This window comes from Aplidium turbinatum, chromosome 7 (genome assembly GCF_918807975.1).
Source record: "Aplidium turbinatum chromosome 7, kaAplTurb1.1, whole genome shotgun sequence".
Lineage (NCBI taxonomy): Eukaryota > Metazoa > Chordata > Ascidiacea > Aplousobranchia > Polyclinidae > Aplidium > Aplidium turbinatum.
In genome coordinates this window covers 8,739,014-8,747,908 of record NC_137478.1, presented here as the reverse complement: position 1 = coordinate 8,747,908, position 8,895 = coordinate 8,739,014, and positions in this window count along the sequence as shown.

Sequence of the window (8,895 nt, the reverse complement as noted above, 5' to 3'; positions counted from 1 at the left end):
CGAAATTTGCAAAATATACTTCCCGAAAAATTTATCAAACTACGAATGGATTCGTGATCCTTTCGTCCAACCTACTCCACTGTCTTTTACTGCAGAAGAAAAAGAAGCCTACATTGACCTTTCTTGTGACAATTCCATGAAAAGGATGTTTAATTCAGGAAATCCGGCAAATTTCTGGATTTCAATGAATGGCGATTATCCAGCTTTGGTGAAAAAAGCACTGCGAATTATTATCCCATATGTCACGTCATATTTATGTGAAGCAGGATTTTCTGCCTTGGCGGTGATAAAAAGCAAATTTCGATCACCAATAAACACAGAAAGAAAAATGCGGGTGGCAATTTCAAAAATTCTCCCAAGATTTAATGAACTTTGTAAAAACAAACAAGCCCACACGTCACATTAAATAATATGCATTGCTTTTTGTTGTTGTATCAGCAAACAAAACTTTAATAATAAGTTTCCTCATTAACTTTTATTTGCTGGTGCGTCGCAAGTCCAGAAAACTTTTCCAAAGGCGTCGCAACAAAAAAAAGTTTGAGAACCACTGGTGTAGAGTGTCAGTTGGATATGTACATTTCGGATGCTTTTCGGATACTTTGTGGCTCAAATTCTTTTTGTTGCCTGTATGTTCAGTGAATTCACCCATTTCAATTTGTTAGGAAAGTTTGTATAACTTCTGCTTGGTATTTTGCTCAATGATTTTGCAACACAATGAACATATAAACATTTTTTTCTGCAATGTTTTCATAATTGTGACGTGGTAGAGAAGTTTCAGAACTCGTCCGAGATATTCTCACTTTTTCTTGTAATTTACAACGCAGATAATGCAATTACATTATAATGGCCTGACGCCGATACTTGTGGGATGTGCCTAAAAGAATTATAACTATGGCAGGATATCTAAATAGTATTTTAAATGAGCACGTATGCGTTCGTTGTCGTATTTGATTGCAAACATTGGACTGACTCTAAGCAAGTACTGATTCCAAGCATATCTCTTTAAAACATGCAAGAAATAGCTTGCAGAGGCAAGCGCGGCCACGCAAGGGAGGGGGTAGCTCTCTGTCTCGTTTAACTTGATATGTTTGATTTTTCTTTATTTCGGATCTCTTACACCCATTATAGTCTATTTGATTTCACCAGTCTAACTTATCAACGGTTTTTGTTCAAACCGAGGTAAGGAAGCACGTATTTTGTTGTGTACCTGTGATGCAATTATAGCCAAGAAATGACCTTCTGTGAAGAAAAAAAATGCAAAAGAAATTGCTTGCTTTTATGATATGGTTTTGTTGTTTATAAGTCCAGTGACACAGTTTAAAGCAGACTGCAGCTGTCAACTCAGCCGGTTTGTTTTTGTTCGTGGTTAGTCTATGTTTAGTAAGCTACGATTTCCCTCGTTTATCGGGACAGGTCAATTTAATTTTTATATGACTAGGCTAAGTTTAGTTATATGTTAAAATTTTTTTTTAAAACAAGTTTGCTTTCTTGGATTGAAAATTATTTTGTTTTGTTTAAGTTGTAGCAATTTCATTTCGTCGTCGTCTGAGCTTCTGGGGCCGAGGGTCTATCCTTTTACCACCCCAGATTCACGATGTTCCCGGACTACACTGGAAGGCTGCTAGAGAGCAGCCAGTCTTTAGTTTCATCATCCATGACGCGCAGACCTTCCACTCCGTTAGGTGGCTTGAAGATGGTACAGTCATTGATGATGTGGTCTGCGGTCTGTTCCTTGGCACCACATTCACAGGAGAAGGAAGAAGCCATTCCCCATTGGTGCATGGTTGAGCGGAAAAGCCCGACGCCCGTACGGAGACGGTTGAGGCGCACCCATGCCTGTCTCTGTAGTGTCAGGCCGATGGGGCGTGTGTCGGCGTCGGGAATGAATGAATGGAGTCTGGTGGTGCTTGACCTCCATTCAGAATTCCATTTATGGTCCGCCCAAGTAGCCGCAGAGATGTCTTGTTTATCAGCTTCGTTGATCAGAAGCCGAGCGGCTGGCACGAATGGGTGTCTTGATTTCAGTCGGCGGAGGTGCTCGTTTGGGAAGGCAGAGATCTTGTGGTGGAGAAGATGGTTAGGCTCTAGTGCCCGTCGACCGAGGGACAGAGTGGCTTCTTCGCGACGAAGCTCAGCAGGTTGGATGCCAGCTAGAATGGGGAGATTGTCCAATGGTGTGGGACGCAGGCATCCGTTCACTGTGCGCAGGGCGCTGTTTATGGCAGTGTCGATGTTGTGGCAGTGAGCACTGCGTAGGGCTACCATATGTCCTCTTTTAAGAGGATTTGTCCTCTTTTTTGAAGAAAAATAAATTGTCCTCCGAGGACACCCAAAAATGCTCAAATGTCCTCTTTTTTACACTTTCAGTTTTCTTGCTCATATTTTCAAAAGGATTTCATTGTTATGTAACTTTTTTGCAATTTCCAACCATTTTTGTACCAATGCAACATGTTGATTTATAGATTTTCAAAACAACATTGGCGTAGACCTATTAAGTTATTTGATCTGTTGTTCTAAACAATCCTAGACACGTTCATTGAAACACTACATTGCTTTGCAATTGTCGTAGGTAGCCAAATGTCGGTCAGCGATGAGTGTAAGCGGAGCTGCAAATCTATTTGTGAGGGAATTTCCTCATTTGAGATCTGATCAACAATTTATAAAAAAGAAAAATTGGAACAAACTAAAAAAAATTGAGAAAAAAAGAGTAAATCACAAATAAAACACTAAAAAACGCAAAAACTTGCAAAAGAGTTTGACATGTTTACATTTTAAGGTCCTCCCACTTTTACAATAAATTATTGTTTTACACAGATCTATTTCATATTGATTCAGCGCTTGTAGACGTTGCTGATTACCAACTTAATAGTTTGGCTGATTTGTCAAGCGAAGCAAGTTGAAAACAATATCCAACTACAGATAGCCTATTGCAAAATAAATCCTGGCATGAATACTTGATTGATTGAATCTTTATCCTCGGACTGGGAAAGCTTCTTGCAGAGCTTAATTTTGGCAGTTTCGTATACTTGTAGAGGCTTTGAATCACTGACGCAGGCCCGGTCACCGAGATTGACAGAGTGAAGTTTCCGATTGTTGAAGTCTTGTTGCCTGGGAATTATTCCATCCATTAGATGCCGCTGAATGGAGAGCAGTCCTTAACGTGCGTTGCTCAAGCGCACAACCCGAGAGTCGAATCAGCGCCGCTTGATCTTGAAGCTTCTTCGTTCCAGAAGTGACGCGCTAACCAACTGAGCTATCGGGGAGGACTTACAACTCATGTAGGTGCAAATGTAGAATGAATTTAATCTATGATGCAGCTGCAATAGTACAAGGAAGGAAACAGCCTTTTAGTTGAGTTTGTCTTTAGCATCTCATTAACAGCTGTATACAACTTCAATTATATTTCATGCAAGTAATTTTATGATTTCGTTAAACCTGGTCCTTGTTTTTCCGAAAAAAGTTAAGGAATGGCTACCTGCAGATACTGCTTGATTTGTCACATTTTTATTACATTATTACACCACATTTTTATTTTGTCTCACGAATTTAACACATCAGCTTACAAAAAACAAATTTGTCTGTTTTTTTTGTGTCTGTTTTCTTTGCTGTAACCTTTGCTGCATAGGTTTATAATTATCTAAAAGGATGTAAAAAATTTTTCATACGTAACCTTCTACTTGTATTTTACTCGCTGGCGAAACGTGTCCTCTTTTTAGGTGATGAAAATATGGTAGGCCTAGCACTGCGGCACCAGGCAGGTGCACAGTACTCTGCAGAAGAGTAGACAAGGGCTATGGCTGCTATTCGCAAAGTGTCAGCCCTCGCCCCCCAGGTAGAGCCTGCCAGGCGCTTCAGTAGTGCAGCGCGGGATGTCAGTTTCTTGCGCAGTGACACCAAATGGTGGCGGTATGTGAGCGATCTGTCTAGTGTCACCCCAAGATACCTTGGCTCGGGGCAGAAGGACAGGGGTTTTCCGTTGTTGTGGACATGTAGCTCACGATCAGCTTCCCGACTGTGTAGGTGGAAAGCTGCCGCCACAGTTTTGGTTTCGTTGAGTTTCAGTCGCCAGTTCTGGAGATAAGCTGAGATGGTTTGCATGTCCTGGCTCAAGGTGTCTTCTAGATTTTCCCACGACTTTGTGGAGTGGAGAATTGCCAGATCGTCCGCATGAGCGTATTTTGCGGAGACCGTGGTTGGCAGGTCGTGGGTGTAGATGTTGAAAAAAAGTGGAGCCAGGACCGATCCCTGTAGGACGCCGTTTTTCAGGCGTCTCAGTCTACTTTGCCGTGGATTGCCGGTGGTGAGGGTGAAGCTTCGATTCCTGACAAGTTCCATAATCATATGGACCATATGTCGGTCAGGAAGCAGACGAAGCAGCTTGTAAGTAAGGCCGCGATGCCATACAGTATCGTAGGCAGCTATGAGATCTAGAAAGACAGCGCCGGCCTTCTTTTTTGCCTCAAAGCAGTCCTCGACGTCTTAGGTCAACAATGTGACCTGATCTCATCATCATCATCATTAAGTTCCTTCCTCTCGTCGAGGGTTGGAGGCAATGAGACGCCAAGTTTCTCTGTTTTGAGCTTTTTCTTTTGCAGTTTTGTAGTTAAGTCCTGACCAGTCTTCAATATCATTAGTCCAAATTCTTGGTGGTCTGCCCCTATTTCGTTTGCCGTTCATTTTTCCTTCTAGTAGTTGTGTTTGAATAGAATTATTGCGAATCATGTGGCCAAAATATTTCAATTTTCTTGATTTAATTGTTTGTAAAACTTCCATGTTGGTTTGTATTCTGGATAGTACATCTTTGTTTGTGATTTTATCCTTCCATGAAATTTTAAGCATTCTTCTATAAATCCACATTTCAAATGCCTCAAGTCGTTTAACCATTTGTGATGACAGTGTCCATGTTTCTGCATTGTAGAGTAGTGTAGTCCATATATAGCATTTCGCAATTCGTTTTCGAGTGTTGATGTTAATTTTGCGTGTTGTTAATGTCTTTTTCATTTTCACGAAGTTGTTTCTTGCTATTTCTATTCGTCTCAATATTTCTGTATCGCATCTGCCATTTTCAGTTATTGTGTGTCCCAGATAGGTAAAGCTTTTGACTTGTTCGACCAGCATTCCGCCAATGGTAATATTTAAACTTGGTACATTTTCTTTTCTTGTAATAATCATAGTTTTCGTCTTGTTTATGTTGATTTTCATGTTATATTCCTTTCCAATATTGTTCACTTTTTCTATTATTGTTTGGAGAGCTTCTGTTGATTCCGCCAATAAAACAGTATCGTCTGCATACCTTAGGTTGGATATGTTCATACCTCCTATGCTGATACCCTCCATTCCATCAATCTGTCTGAAAATCATTTCAGTATACAAGTTGAATAGACATGGAGATAGTATACATCCCTGGCGAACTCCACGTTTTATGTCCATTGCACCAGATAGACCATCTTCCATCTGAATAAACGCCTTTTGCGTCCAATATAGATTTGCTATTAGTCGCAGATCTTTTCCATTTAAACCTATATCAGCCAAACATTGCATCAATTTTTCGTGTTTAACTCGGTCAAAGGCCTTTTCATAGTCTATAAAGCAAGTATAAACATCTTTATTGATTTGGTTGTAACGTTCACATATAGTTCTCATATTGAAAATTCCTTCCCGTGTTCCCTTTCCAGGCATAAAACCACTTTGAGTTTCATTAATTTCATTTTCGATAATTTTTCTATTTCTTCTAAGTACAACTCTCAGCAAAATTTTTAGTATATGACTCATGAGACTAAGGGTTCTAAATTCAGTACATTGTGTGGCTTTTGGCTTCTTCGGCAGTTTGATAAGAATGGATTCATTCATTTCTGAACCTGATCTGCAGTGGATTTTTCGCGCCGAAACCCAGCTTGCTTTTTTGGAAGGAGCGGGTCGATGATTGGGTTGACGCGGGCATAGATCAGCCTTTCGAGGATTTTGAAAAGAACGCAGAGGAGGGATATCGGACGATAACTGCTTGGGTCCTCTGATGGCTTGTGAGGCTTAGGGATCGCAACTACTAGAGCTCTTCTCCAGATTTTTGGAATTGTGAGGTGGTGCAGGCAGAAAGAGAGGAATCTACGTAACCAGGACTTGAGGGCAGGGCCAGCATGGAGCACAAGCTCAGGGCAGATCTTATCCGGCCCTGGAGATTTGTGTGGTTTCACTAGAGGGCGGTGACGGAGGGCGGTGACGAATTCCTCTGAAGTGAAATCTCCAGAGATTGTTTCTTCTTGTGGTGTTACCACTCGCCACAGGGCAGACACCTCCTTGGCGACAAGGCTGGATGTCTCGCGGTCCTTTGTTTTATAGACCCCGTTCTGCACTAGCTGGGAAGCGATGGCATTTGCAGAAACGGGGCATTGGCGAGGGGAGTTTGCTGAGCGCCCAGTGAGGTTGTTGATGATGCTCCATGCTTTACGGCTTGAGTGTGAGAAGTCGATGGTTTGGACGGCTTCACTCCATCGCTCAAGCTTCTTTGCGTCCAGCCGCTCAAGTAGTCTGGTTGCGGTGGTGTTAGAAGCAGTACCCGGGGTGGCGTTTAGGTAAGAGCGATAGAGAGCTTCACACTCAGAGTCCCAGCATGGTGTATAGCTGGTTCGATGGCCACGAGGTATTGTGGCCTTTGCCGCAATTATTATAGCATTGCAGAAGTCCTGGTTTGCTTCGTCTGCGTTGCATGTTTCAGGTGGTGGTAACTTTGCAGTAGACTCATTGGTCAAGAGGCTGTATTGATTCCAATCAGCTTTTTTGAAGTTCCATCGCTTCACCGGTGAACTCGGGACAGGAGCCATAAGTTTTGGGGCGATGATGAGGGACGGCCGGTGTCGGGACCGCGGGAACTTCTCAAGCACACGTCTGTCTGGAAGAGAGCTGTCGAGACTCGCGAAGGCCAAGTCAGGGTTTGTCCATGTTTCCCAGCGGCCGGAGTGGAAACTGGCTGGTTCCTTTGGATTGAATAGGAGGGCAAGATGGTTTGTAGAGGCCCAGTCAGCCAGCAATTCTTCGTCGCTGCTTGTGTTGTTGTAGCCCCAGTCGATGTGCTGGCAGTTGAAGTCGCCAGCGTAGAGACTAGGGGAGGGGAACGTTGGAAGGGATGATGGCAACATTCGCGAGGGTGGGGTCTTGTAGATGTTGACGATGTTGTAGTCTGAGATACATATGCACACTCACTCAATCTCGGCATCAGTTGGAGATTGGTCGACAAACGTCCACTTCAGGCTCTCATGCACAAACGTGGCAATGCCGTGCTTCCTGCTTAAGGTAGACCCGGCTAGCGTGTAGTTGAGAATAGCTAGCCTATCTGCAGAAGTGCAATGGGTCTCCTGGAGGAGGATGACGAGTGCCCGGTTGGTATGGGCAAGCTGCTCCACAACTTTGGTCTTGTTTGTTGTGTAGCCTTCTATGTTGAGCTGCAGAATGGTGGGGCGTCTGAACTTATCAATTGCCCCTTGCAGCTGTGCCGTCCGGGTGGAGGCTCTTTGTTGATAAATTTCGTTTCTCATCTGGTTGAAAGCAGATGGTACTGACAGGATGGGGCAAGAGGAGCCATTTGTCGTCCATCCCATTCGTTTCGTTACGCGCTCGAAACAAATAGCCTATGAAATGCATCTTACAGTAGCCTACCTACAATGCAGAAAGTGTCATGAAGTAAAAAAATGCACGACTTTACTGTCTTAAGTATAGTGCTTGGAAAAGATATATGAAGTAGTTTTGTTTGGAAGTGTTTCAAGAAAAATATAGTCTATTTGAAAATTATTTCTTCGTTTTGTTACCACATTTCTTTACCTTCCTTTCAAATTAAACTTTTTGTGTTAAGAAATTCCTTTACCAGATTTACTTCTAATAACACTGGCTTATAGAGATTTGATCACCTTCTTAGTCAAAGCAATAAAACTTTCTTTTCAGCAGAGTAGGCCCATTGAAATACTGCAGATCAGGCGGTTTAATTTCGTCTCTGGCTATACTGGCTCAGAATAATGATGATAAAACCGAAAGATGCTGTCGAAAAATTTCTTTGGAAGTCTTTATAGTTCCAAATTAAACAGAAAACAACAGTAAAATAACACATAATATTTTGTCATTAAGAGCTTCAGACGATTGGCAAGATGGGGTTTGTGAGAAGGTTAGTCGACTGAGGACTAACTCTCTCAGGCGAAAATAACCGATTAAGTTTTCTGACACTACGCCGTACTCTAGAAAAGTTAGATTAACTGTCCGCAGCTCTACGGAATTGGTAATGCTTATTGACCAAGCCAGAGGCGTAGCAACCTCCCTCCGTATCCTCCGATCAGAGGGGGCCCGGCAAGGAATGAGGGCCCCTCCGCTGAAGTTTTTGGAAGACTATCGAAATACAGGATATAACTACGTGGTCACAAATGCACGCGAAATAGCAGAGCTTATTGGCATTGAGCACAGGCGCGAATCTAAGAGTTTTTTTCGGGGGGGGCCAGAAAATTTGAAAATCAATTAAAAAGAAAGAAAAAGCTAAACAGATATGAACAATGATACTACGACATATACGATATGCTAGAAAATAGACATTAAAACAACCATTTTCATCAATTGTGATGCCGAGGGACTAATATCAGCTGTTTAGAAGCATATCAAACCATTTGATGCGGAAACATACAATTTTTCACAAAATTTCGGGGGGGGCCCGGGCCCCCTAGGCCCCCCCCATAAATCCGCGCCTGATTGAGCAGGTGTTTTAAAAAACACGGTGCGACGTAGGAAGAGAATGTTTGGTTACGAATGTGCTGATGATTCGAGTCGTCTTTGAGCTGAAGAAAAATGCAAGTCGCAATTTTTTCTTGTTCTCACTGGTCAGGCCATGTCTTCTGTTTCTTCGAGCTTTCACCAACTCGTGGA